General features: G+C 29.8%; 1 long non-coding RNA gene across 1 annotated transcript; it reads left to right on the top strand.

Annotated features, from left to right (window-relative positions):
- Positions 1 to 912: 912 nt before the first annotated feature.
- LOC149057642 (uncharacterized) lies at positions 913 to 3,548 on the top strand. Its single transcript, XR_016191109.1, has 2 exons — positions 913 to 1,801; positions 2,665 to 3,548. It is a non-coding gene; the product is annotated as an uncharacterized LOC149057642 (long non-coding RNA).
- Positions 3,549 to 12,296: the final 8,748 nt, after the last annotated feature.

Raw genomic sequence — 12,296 nt, 5'->3', positions numbered from 1 at the left:
CCGTTCGGGATTATGTTGTATGTGTGTGGGCACGTATACATCATTATAATATATCATGTGTATACGCGAATCGAAATGACTACAAAAAATAATTGCCAATATACTATAAAACGACGAACAACGACGATACGTCGATATCCGCCGCTGCACCTCGTTTGCAAGTCGTGAAGTCGAAATATACGATTAAAAACTACACTATAATAATCATCATCTATATAATGTGTACAATTTTATCACGTTGCTGTCTTCTAAAATCGCTGTGACTATAATACTTCTTTTCAAAGCATAATACTATAGGTGGATCGTGAAAACGCGAAAATTTTGTAAAATTATTAATATTATTTAAAGTAAATACTGCACGTTTTATTCAACGGAGAGATTTAAATAACATTCAATGAGTCGTACAGGAACTTAATAAAGACGACGATATTTGATAGCGAAACTATTATTTTTTTTTCAAATTACTACATTAGATTTTTAAATTTGCATACAATGGAATATGGACGCGAATTCACTGTCGCATGATAATTCGTATTTAACACGCCTAAAGCACGATTCGGGGGACGAACAAAACTACGGAACCGATTTTAAACAATATCATGTTAAGTAGACGGAGAATAAAGGTTAACATGTGATGCAGTGATTAACTTTATATTATATTATATAAAATTGAATTTGTTTTCGGAATATTAAAACATGTCCATTTTTGTTGGATTACATAATATTATTATAGTACGGCAAGCTGCTCTTGTCATATTTGCACGTGGAACATCCTGTATACGCTGGCGGGCGGGCGGTCGGGCGGTCCGTCGGTAGGTCTGACGATTGGGGGGGAGGAAATCTGGTCATTGCGCATGCGCGCCGGTAAAAAGCCCTGTGGGAGCGCCGCCGCCGCGCGCGCGCAAGTGTGTGTTCGTGTATATGTTAGAGTACGTGTGTGTGTGTGTGTGTATCAGTCGACAGATACACCTTCTTTTAAAATCGCGGCAGACGCACCGACGAAAAGCACACACACGGCGGCGGCTCGAGTCATCGGTCGTGTTCGGTTTTTCATCTCTCTCTCATCTCTTCAGTTCTTCTCCTTTTTTAGTTCCTTGACCGGCCGCGATCAGTGTCATCCCTGCAGCAGTTATTATTACTATTAATATCGATACACATTTATATATATATATAATATACACCTAAACATTATCATTATTATACTATCATCTTCCGTCGTCGGTGCAGTCCGCGCTCTCGTGTGTGTGTGTGTATATATTTTTTCCCGGGCTTTTAAACCGGGCCATTATAAATACGGGGTGCACGCGCTCAACAGCATTCAGTATCCGACCGGCTTTTCGACCGACGACACTTCAGCGGCTCTTTGCTTTTTTATATTATCGATATTTATACCAGCCAGCTCGCGTATAGTCCGATATATCCGAAAGATATCGTCGCCGTCGAAGTGCTTGACGTTTTTGTTAAATTTTTTTTTTTTTGAAAAATTTCTCCGCTACCGTAGCAACGATGGGTTTGGATCCGACTGGACTGTATTGAGTGTACACTTTACAATTCTACAGCTCAACTGATTCGTCGCATATCGCACCGACCCCCAACGACTGCGCAAAGCATACATAAACGAACCAAGAATTTTTCCAAAAATTCAATCTCTACTTCCGTATATCAAACCGAACTGACAACAAAAATAATCATTATGTGCGGAGGAGGACCGAAACTCGACCCAACTGGCCTCTACTAACTTGAGTAGATGCATCAAACAACCAACACACTCAAACGAAAATTAACATTATGTTTAAATCAGGTAAGCTTTATTTATCGTTATTATCATACCTATGACGGTGTATACAATTAATTTTAATTATCGTTATTATGCACGAGCAACGAGCTCGTTGATCCTAAACACGGTTTTCGTAATTTTTTTTTGTTGCAAAGTGATTTAAATAAAATAAGTTTATAAACCCTAAATTATCTACACATGTGTGTTAACGTAAAATTATTATTTTTCTTATTTGGCAACTTCTGACATTTTGACTTTAACCAAAGTTTTTAAACTTAAATAAATAAAAAATTTACTTAAATAATAGGCGACAGTATACAAAAAAATAAATACGTTTCACGTCGAGGATACCCCGAAGGTCACGGGCCTGACCACAGGCTCCTGGAGTAGGTTAATATTCTCGCACCGGAAAGCAGCAGCCGTAGGGTTCTTTAACCTGGAAAATTGCAATTGAATGATAAAAAAAAAAATCTCACGTTCCGTAATTTACTTTGAACCGTGGGGACCTGAAAGGTGTGTTTTAGATGTATTCTCGCAGGAAGTCTGTGGGCCGACTAATAATCGGCCGGCGTAGGCGAGTTCACCGAAAAAAAAATCCTCCATAATAATAATATATTTATCTTTTCGTGATGAATTGCAAAATGAATTGAAAACGAAGAAGTAAAATACATATTAGAAATTTGAATAATTGCTGATGATTATAAAAAAAATCTGCTTTTCTACGTTTAATCGTAATAATATTTATAAATACGAAATATTAATAATCAGTTCAATAAAGCTTGAACTTGATTGTTCAACTTAATTTTTAACTATTCCACTGACTTGCCTATTTATAAGTAGTTTTGAAAGAAAATAACTAATGAATATATTTTTTCTTTTGATTACAGGTTTACGAAAAAACACGAATTCCAAGACCATGGCCCTAAAAGTCAGCACCTTCTACCACGGCACAATTAGGCATCTGTATTGGCCTCAAACAACAGTTCGCTGGATTCAATATTTTGTATGAAGACAATAAATTTTGTTCAATTTCCTCATATAAGACTCGAGGAGGACGATGAATAATGATATTCACAACAGAATATTATTATTATTATTATTATTATTTTTTGACTATTGAAATCTCAAAATAGTTTTATTGTTAAATTTGTCTGTTTTTAAGATTTTCGTTTCCTCCTCGCTTTTTTTTTTATTATTATCATCTGGGTTCACATGTAGTTTCATTGGGAATATGGACATCTGTATTAGTTAGCTGATCATAGTCCCCGTGGAATAGGGTTTGTGTATTTATTTATTTATTTTTATTATTATTATCATGAATACGTTCCAAGCTTGAAAAATATTTTCAAATCTTTCTTAAATCACATTGGATTTTAATTAAAGTAATGTTGCTTATTGTTAACTATTTAAAAATTAACAATAAATTAATTTCAGTCTTATGTTATTTTTGAACGATAATTATTATTATTATTATGATTATACTATTATTATTTTACTTTTTTTTTTTTAATGGAATTGAACTTATATTGTATTCATCAAAATGATTAACAACAAACATTAGAACACTTAAAAAAAAACACGTGTATTAATACGTAGGCTTAAAAGACTGACTTAACTCTGGACATCTATAAAATAAAGTGTTTGTTCTCCAATCATTCTAATAATGTATACTCTTAGAAACAATGTTTTTTCTATTTTTATAATATTAATCTTCTCCGTATTTATTTATTTTTGTACATAAAAACATGAAATAAAAGTGTTTTAAAAATTATTTTGTGTATAACAATTATTATTAATCAGTCATCACATTATTATTACGACACGTCGCACCTACACCTTGATCGATGTAATACCAATACATTCGCAAGTGAATGTTGTGTTGCGTTTCGAGAACGCCTATAGTTAATACTATACTTCAGAAACACCTGCAAGAAAAAATATAACAAAAACCAAAATTAACGGTTTTTATTTTGTCTATAGTCATATCATATTAGGCTAAGAAATAGTGTTTGCGGACAATTGAGTTTAATTGTTGGCGGTAGGACAGCAAGCAAATAGCTCGATATCAGTAAGTATTAGAGTGTTTTCTATCGCCATTTATATACAGACATAAATAATTAATTTATAATAATTACTTTATAGCGGCAGGTTTTCATATTTTGCATAGGTATACTTTTACAAAATAGTCTCAGTTCTTAAACTACACAATATTTTTTGTAGCCAAGTACTGCTAATACGTATTATGATTAATTAATATTTAATCTGTTCGCAACATTTACGTCGATTTTACAGAGTTAAATGCATAAAATATTATATGTACCTATATATTAAAATAGTTTTATTATTCTACACATCGCAGGCGAAAGCCAATTTCTACTGGATAATATTGTATAATAAACACATATATGTGTATATTTTCATTTGCGGGTTTTCTGTGTAGCGTTTAGACATTTATTGTACCATAATACATAACATTGTAAATTTTTAAACTTTACACAATATAATAGATATTACAATGTTAGTTATCATCTATTGGGTATGTGCCGCTTATAATAGGAAATCTAAGTGGTAAATAAATAAATTATTATGCCCACTACTTTGTTTATTATGCTTATATCAGCCGACAGGTATTATATTATATCCTATCTGATAATAACACGTGACACGTCATGTATTATAAATCTGAATTGCAGAGAAATGAAGAATAATTTCTTATGTACCTACTTATATAAATTATTTAGTATAAGTATATCATTATGTCAATATTTGTCATATTTTGTATAAAAACGTCATCCCCACAGTAGTGCAGCACTTCTCACAATCTAACTGCAGGCAGTCATAAATATGGAAAACCAAAAATAAGGCTGTGAATGATGGAGAAGTATTTAGAACGATCTGGCAACAACAAAAAAAAAACGCGTGCAATTTAATATATGTATATTTAAGGATGTAGGTAAGTATACATATTTAAATATATTGTCGTTGATGAATAAAAATAATATAAACGACTATAATAATTACACAGTTCTAACACACATATAGAAAACAGTGCCCGGAGAAAGAGAAAGGGGAAGAAAGGTTAATTCTTCGTGATAAATTAATAAAAAAAATACCTCTAGTTGGTTTCTATATGGAAGTGGGATATAGATCGTCTGCGTTCGACATAGATAATTTCCAAATAAATCATTTACGGCCAGGATGAAATAATTTGGTAGGACCAATATAGTTGTATATAAAATCCCTGCAATTTGAAAAAAATAATTTTAATGATACAGGTTCAATGTAGATTTATTTAACAGAATCTGATGTATATAGTGTATTTGTAGGTAGCCAGGTTGGTACATAATATTTTACTGTAGAAGGTATTTGTTTTCGTGAATATTAAAACGTAATTACGTTGGAGTACCTATACGATTAACTTAACATTTAAGATAATTGAACATGACTTCAAAAGTAAAAAGGTTTTATTTTTTACCGTGGTTTGAAAGTTTGATTATTTCATGTATTCTATTTATGAATAATTATGTATTTATATCAAATAATATTGTGATTTGTGAGTGATTGTAAACTCTCCCGAGTCTGTATAATAACTTCGTTTGAACATTCTAATAATTATTGTATCATTATATATAGAGTACCTAATATGCATATATGGTAATATATTATGAGCATACAGACTAAAGAAAGTGAAGTATATAAATTATAATAAATAAAAAAAAATGTTATGAATATTAAAACTATGTTTAACAATATGACATACTATGATATAAAAACCCATGTAAGACTTTGTAGGAAAATTACCCAAGTTGTTGAAGCCTTTATTTATATTAAAAATAAAATAATAATACTTTTAGGTAAACATAATATTAACGTTAACCCAAAAAAGTTAATCATCTGAATTCTGGAGAGTTAATTGTAGTAAAAATCGGAAGAGTTTGCCACCACCCAATTTAGCTATCAATATATTTATTTGTTAATAGATATGCTCAGACGGTCAGACCAATCTCAGATCAAGCCCTAATAAAACCAAGATCAAGTTGAATTTAATAAATAGTACTCGGGATGCAAGGTCTCTGGATATACAGGGGGGGGGGGGCTGTGAAGGACAGTTACCCTTAAAATGTGTTTATTTTAATTTTATTAGCAGCCGGCTGAATGGTTAAAAAAAATGTAATATGTCCTTGTATATGAAGACGTACTTTATACCCGTCGTTGAATTCAAATTTAAAACATCCGATACAGTTATCCACTCACCACCTACTGTACCTACAGCAGATCGAAACTCTGCACTTCGACCACTTGACCTTGTTTTGATTATTGATTAAAATTTTTGAAATATCCATTGACTATGAAAATCTTTTTCAGCCATTCGGGTACTCATTTTTATCATCTGGGTAAAAAAATAATATGAAAAACATAGATTTAATAGATAAATGATTTGACGAGTATCTATTATTATTATAAATTGTAAACTAGCTTTTTTGAGAAGAATGAAGATTGAATGTGTAGTACTAGTTATCCTCCAAACATATTTGTATTTTTAATTGAATTATATTAATTTATTTATATTCAGCGAAATTCATATTTATCATAATATTTAATAATTCAATTATTTGTTATTATACCAACAGTTGTGTGGTCTAGTATTCTAGTATACCCCCTACCATAATAGGCTTGTGTAATAATTTAAAACACGATTACAAAATTAAAATAAATTAAAATTGAAGTTGAATATTATACATAATAATTTATTATTATAAAAGTATAGGAGAATCCAGTGTAAATGTACCTGTAAATAGGCACTAGCTGTTATTTTATATCGTCTATATTATGTGAAAAATAATTATACTTGGTGCGAGTATGGTTACTTGTACCTTCCTTCTTATTGCACACCCTTTTAATGACTTAATTACGTCCACGACGTCCGCCTGTAACGAATAAAAAGAAAACTATTTTTCTTTTTTTACAATTTAATTACTATAATTCACTGGAACACTTTCGTACTAGCTTCTCTGGCCTCTGGTTTTACGCTAATGTACACCGAAACATATTAATTATCATTAACTTATTAGTTATAATATGATAGTTAAAGTGCTATCAGTTGACTTAATAATATATAGTTGGGTGGGCTACTAGAGTGGGTGTATCGTATTTGAGCTGTGATTTTGGATTTTAAAACAACGATAAATCATTATACATTTAAAAAAACCATAAATCATCACATTTGAAATACTATGTTAAGTGAAGCTTGTAATAATATATTTATATACTTTTTTACAGCGAAAAACCTACATCATTTTTGTTAAACACCTCATATTGTTTAAGAAAATAACAAATGCTTATTGCAATTTTAGTTTAAAAAAAAAATTAATGTACCATTCAAAGTATAATTCAGTGACGTAACCAGTTTTACGAAACGGAGAGGGGGTAGGGGGTAAGTATTAATTAAACTAAGTTTTTACAGTTTTTGTGTATAGCAAAATACATTTATCAGTGGTGGAAAGGAAATAGGGGTGGGGATAAAACACCCAAAACGCCCAAAACGCCCAAAACGCCCCTGGCTACGCCACTGCAAAGTACCAACTATTATATTTCTTTTCGGTTAACTTAAAAAATATGTCGAATAACTGTTGGAATTGTATGTATACTTCGATATTCATTTGTTTAATTATTTTATCAGGTATAGGTACAGTCTTAAAGATGTAACGAAATTTATGTAATTTTGAGTATTATTGGTCGTTGGTCACCTACAATTTTAATAACAATGTACTCGCGTCAGTATATTATAACATCAGTATACATTCAATCAGTAAACTTATAAATATCTTTACTCGTAAATTATTTTATGAGCATTTAAAATTGTTTTAACGTTCTACAAACACCTGCGTACTAAATCAGGCTTTGCTCAGAATCGTTTTTCGAATGCCATGATTTATCACAGTGCTTTAAAATGTTTGATATTGGCTTGGGCTGAGGGGAGTGAAGCGAGACGAGTGTCCAACAACCCAGTATATATTATTATATTATATACATATAAATATATAAAGTATATCCTGTCGGTATACACTTTTAAACTACATCATACTATACCATAATACTATAATAGTAGGTACCTATATGTATAAGTACGCTATGCGTACAATATGTAATATTATAATAATATACTGATCATGAAATCCTTTCTGCAAGGTCATATCTAGCATTCATCACCCATCATATTTAATTTTGTACATATAGGTATACCTATTATACATTTATACCTACTACACGATACAGGGTGATCTTTTTAAGTTAAACATTAATTTTCTTGAAAAATGTTTTCTATTTTTTTGTCGTTACCTATCATTATTTAAGGATCCATTTTTAAATTCTTATTACAAAGAAGAATATTTTTTCAAAGAATTTCAATATCTATTATGATAATTTAAATTTGAATGAATGGTTATTTAATTATAACTTTTAACTTTTAAGTACCCAACACGGCAACACCTAAGTATATTTAAAGTTTGGATAAGTATAGCAAAGTGCAACAACATTTTGTGAGGAAAGTAATCTTGCACCGTTTGCTGATGCCTCTCTTCAGAACTTTAAATACTTATGAGTTATAATTTATAACTCAGTATACATAATTAATCGCTCAAAATATGATTTGTATTTTGTACCTATATGTTGAAATTCACTGAAAAATATTCTAATTCGGAGTAAATTATTAAAAATGCTTGCAGTGATTTGAAGAAGTTAAAAACTAAAATTATAATAACTAAAACAAAATATTTTTACATTGGCTTCAGATTATCAAATAAAAAAATATTTTCAAAAACGTTAAAACTCTTCAAGAAATTAAGTGTTTACTTTTAAAAGAATCATCCTATACATACATATATGACATACCAACTAAAGATCAAAAGATATACTATTATATATTTATATACCTACATAATGTGTAGATAGGTACCTATAAAACCATGGACATAAATACACAATGGTATAACTACATATATTATTATCATTTTAATATTAATGGCAGTGTTAATAATAAATTATACATGATTTAACATTTCGATGAATTCGTCTTATTTTCTTTATTTATTTAATTAAAAAAATTAATATTTATTTCGTTAATATTTTACCACCATTACAAGTAAATAATATTATTATAAGTTAAAATTGTATATTTGTATTAAATCACAGAAATTATAATAATACTTTTAATCACGTTTATATATTGATATATTGTATTATATATTTATGCATACATTTATTTTATAATGAGATATAATTGAATGATTCTACATATTAAAAATTAAAAATATTTTATCGGCAGTTATTGCTTAGTTTATTTTTTTATCAGCGTAAAAAACATTTAATTATAATTCAATTAAAACAGTTAATACAAAATAAAAATGCATATAGTAATGGTAATTGGTAGTACCCATAATATTGTCAATCTAATGTGGCGAATTGCAGTGACGATGATGTAGGTACGTGTCGAATAATTATGACACGTCTCTGATCGTTAATTTAAATGTATTATTTATTATTATAAAAAAAATATTTTGCGATATATAATTATGTTTTATATACATAATATACTAGATATAATATACGATATATTTGTTTTAATTTTACGTGTCTTCATTTATAGCCTTAATGGATTGGTTATGGTTTAATAATTAGTTAAAATATGTTATGTGTGTGAGTCATGATGAATTCATGAGGGAGTTACAAAATAGTGATTCTTAAAAGTTTATATTTTTGATAAAGCCTTTTAAATCTTAATGTACATTATACCTAAGTTTAGATGACTTGGTCTGGAAAACTCTTTAAATAATAAAAAAATAATAAAATAATAATTTAAATCTTAACTATATTATACTGAATTTGGACTATACCTTATGTGTCTATAATATACATTATATTATGTATTAGTATTATGCATTACGTAAACCAAATATATCGATTTTAATCTTAAATATCAAAATAAAATAACGTTAAGAATTAATAAAAAATAACTTTCAGAACCTGTAAAAACGTATAAAAACATAAAAATAGCACTTTACTGTATTTATTAACAAAAATGTAGAGCTATTTCAATTATGATGAATCGTTGTAAAACCAACATTTATTGGTACCAAAATCAAAATCCATTCTCAAATGTATTGGAAATTAACTATATTTGGAGTTAGAGCAACTAATGTTTTTTATAATATGCGTATGTACGTTAGCTCGTATCGTATATTAAATGTAAAATAATTGTAAAAAATTACAAATTTTTGTAAATAGGTGTGTCTATATTAAATGGTATAATGGAATTAAATGTTATATTTATATTAAAAAAAATATCACCTGATAAAATTATAAAACAGGTAGGTACTGCAAAAAAATAAAAATAACCAAAACGGCCAAAACCCTCGTTAAAATATTATAATAGGTTAGGTATCAATAGTAAATAGTAATTATTATATTAATATATATAATTGTGTTTGGAAAAATAAACACACCTGAAATCCTATCTAATACTGCTAGCTAAAAGCTGCTGGCCAAAAACAGCGACGGACAATGAACATACTCGTTAGCTAATATTAATAAACGACGTCGTATCCGTTGTCTGCAGCAGGGCCATTCTCGAATTATTGGTCTCCGTGCCGGAAGGTATACGTGAATATTTAGCTCATTAGCAATTCTGATTTCAACAAGACTGCATCATAATGTACGCATTACACATGACGGATTTTTCATAGGTCCGTCAACGATAGTTATTATAATTTATAACAACGACGACGAAGAAGAAATTGGCGTTTTGCTATACCTAGTCAAAGAGACATATTCGTGTCGATTATGAACGCCGAATACAGCAACGAAATCACATCGACGAGGCCCTGGAACGATGAGTTAATGATGTCTTATTCTTATGACGTTCTGCAGTATGTATTCGAAGTTCCGACAGATATCTTTGCGGTGGCTATATAGTTCGCAATGTTGTGCGCGCTTTGACGGTTGACTGCGGAATCGGCGGTAACTGTGGACAAGTGACCCGGCCGATATTGGATTATTGCGAGGAAAAAAGACGAGAGTCGGCGGACCTTAACTCTTGGTAATTTCCGTTTTGCCATTGTCCTTTCATCCGCATCTTCTACCATTGATCGCCGCCGCCGTGTCGTCGTTAACGTCGTCTGTCGCTCCACTTCCGTACCTTTGACCTGTTTGTTTTTTTGTTCGACTTGCACCACTGCAACGCCAAGCGTCCAGGTGGAATAGGCATAAATACTTAGATTTCGGAGACAACGCGTTGCCACTTGATGACGTAACACTGCCTAACAATAAGAAACCTATGTAGAATTCAATATACAAACGACAAGCTTGTATACAAATTGTTATGTTTCCAGATTTTATATCATAGCTCTAATTTGCTCTATCCAGTATGTCTTATCTAAGACGAGAAAGGACAAGGTTAAACTTGGACGCGTCTGTATAGGCAATACCAACATGACTAAGCAAGATACTCATGCTGAGCTGTGCAAAATATTATCTAGATTATTATTATATTTTAGTATTATTATTATACAAACATAATAAAAATAAAAATAAATAATAATTAGTAAAACTAAAATTCTTCTACTCTTTTTAAATATACATTCTACAACTAATTTAAGATACATAGATTTATAGTAATAGATGACTGTATTTAAATAAGCGTTTAGATTATTTCGGTTAAGATTTTAAAAGTTAGACAACTGGGTCATTAATATTCTTTTATTTGTTCATAAATCATTATCATATACGCTAGCTTTGATTGCAGCAGTCGTATACAAAAAGAAATCAAGTGTAGCACAAAAACAAAAACAGATAAGTTTATATCTACGAATAGCTAGGCTTTATGTAACTTGCGCCGCGGAAGCAATGCGAAAGCAGATCCCGCGGCGTCGTCGGTTAAAACGGAAAAAAAAGGCTTTATGTAATTTAAATTATAGTTAACAATGTTAACATATAATAAAATGATATAGAAATAATAAATATATAGATATCCAAAAACAAGGTAATAAAATAATGATATTTTACAAATTTGCAATAATCATTAAATATTTTAATTTTTAAGCAGGTGCAACTATTTTTTCGATTAATTGAGGCGTGTATTAATATTTACGATTATAGAATATGATATAACAAAATTATATGTTATTCAAGGAAATATTTGACCTGAGGGAGGCAACATGAATTATTCTTCTATATACAGAATACAACATTTATAGATGATTACCAAAAGCTTAAGCTCCTGTGCATTGTGCAACGATGCACTATGAATAAATAAATTAAAATATTAGTACCTAATTTAATTAAACATTTACGTATTAATGACATAATTGAAAATTGTATCGATAAAATAAACATTTCGTGAAAATGTTGTTCGGGTATTATATACGGTTATTCGCTTTTGAGTTACAGCAAAAAACCAAAATACATTTTTAACTAATACTATTTTCAATTTTGAACTATATTTTTGATTTAATGTTTCCGTATT

This window comes from Diuraphis noxia, unplaced genomic scaffold (assembly GCF_037042655.1).
Source record: "Diuraphis noxia isolate RWA-SAM2 unplaced genomic scaffold, SU_Dnox_SAM2 contig0003, whole genome shotgun sequence".
Taxonomy (NCBI): domain Eukaryota; kingdom Metazoa; phylum Arthropoda; class Insecta; order Hemiptera; family Aphididae; genus Diuraphis; species Diuraphis noxia.
The sequence above is the reverse complement of the archived record's forward strand: the minus strand, read 5'-3'. Positions and strand labels throughout refer to the sequence as shown.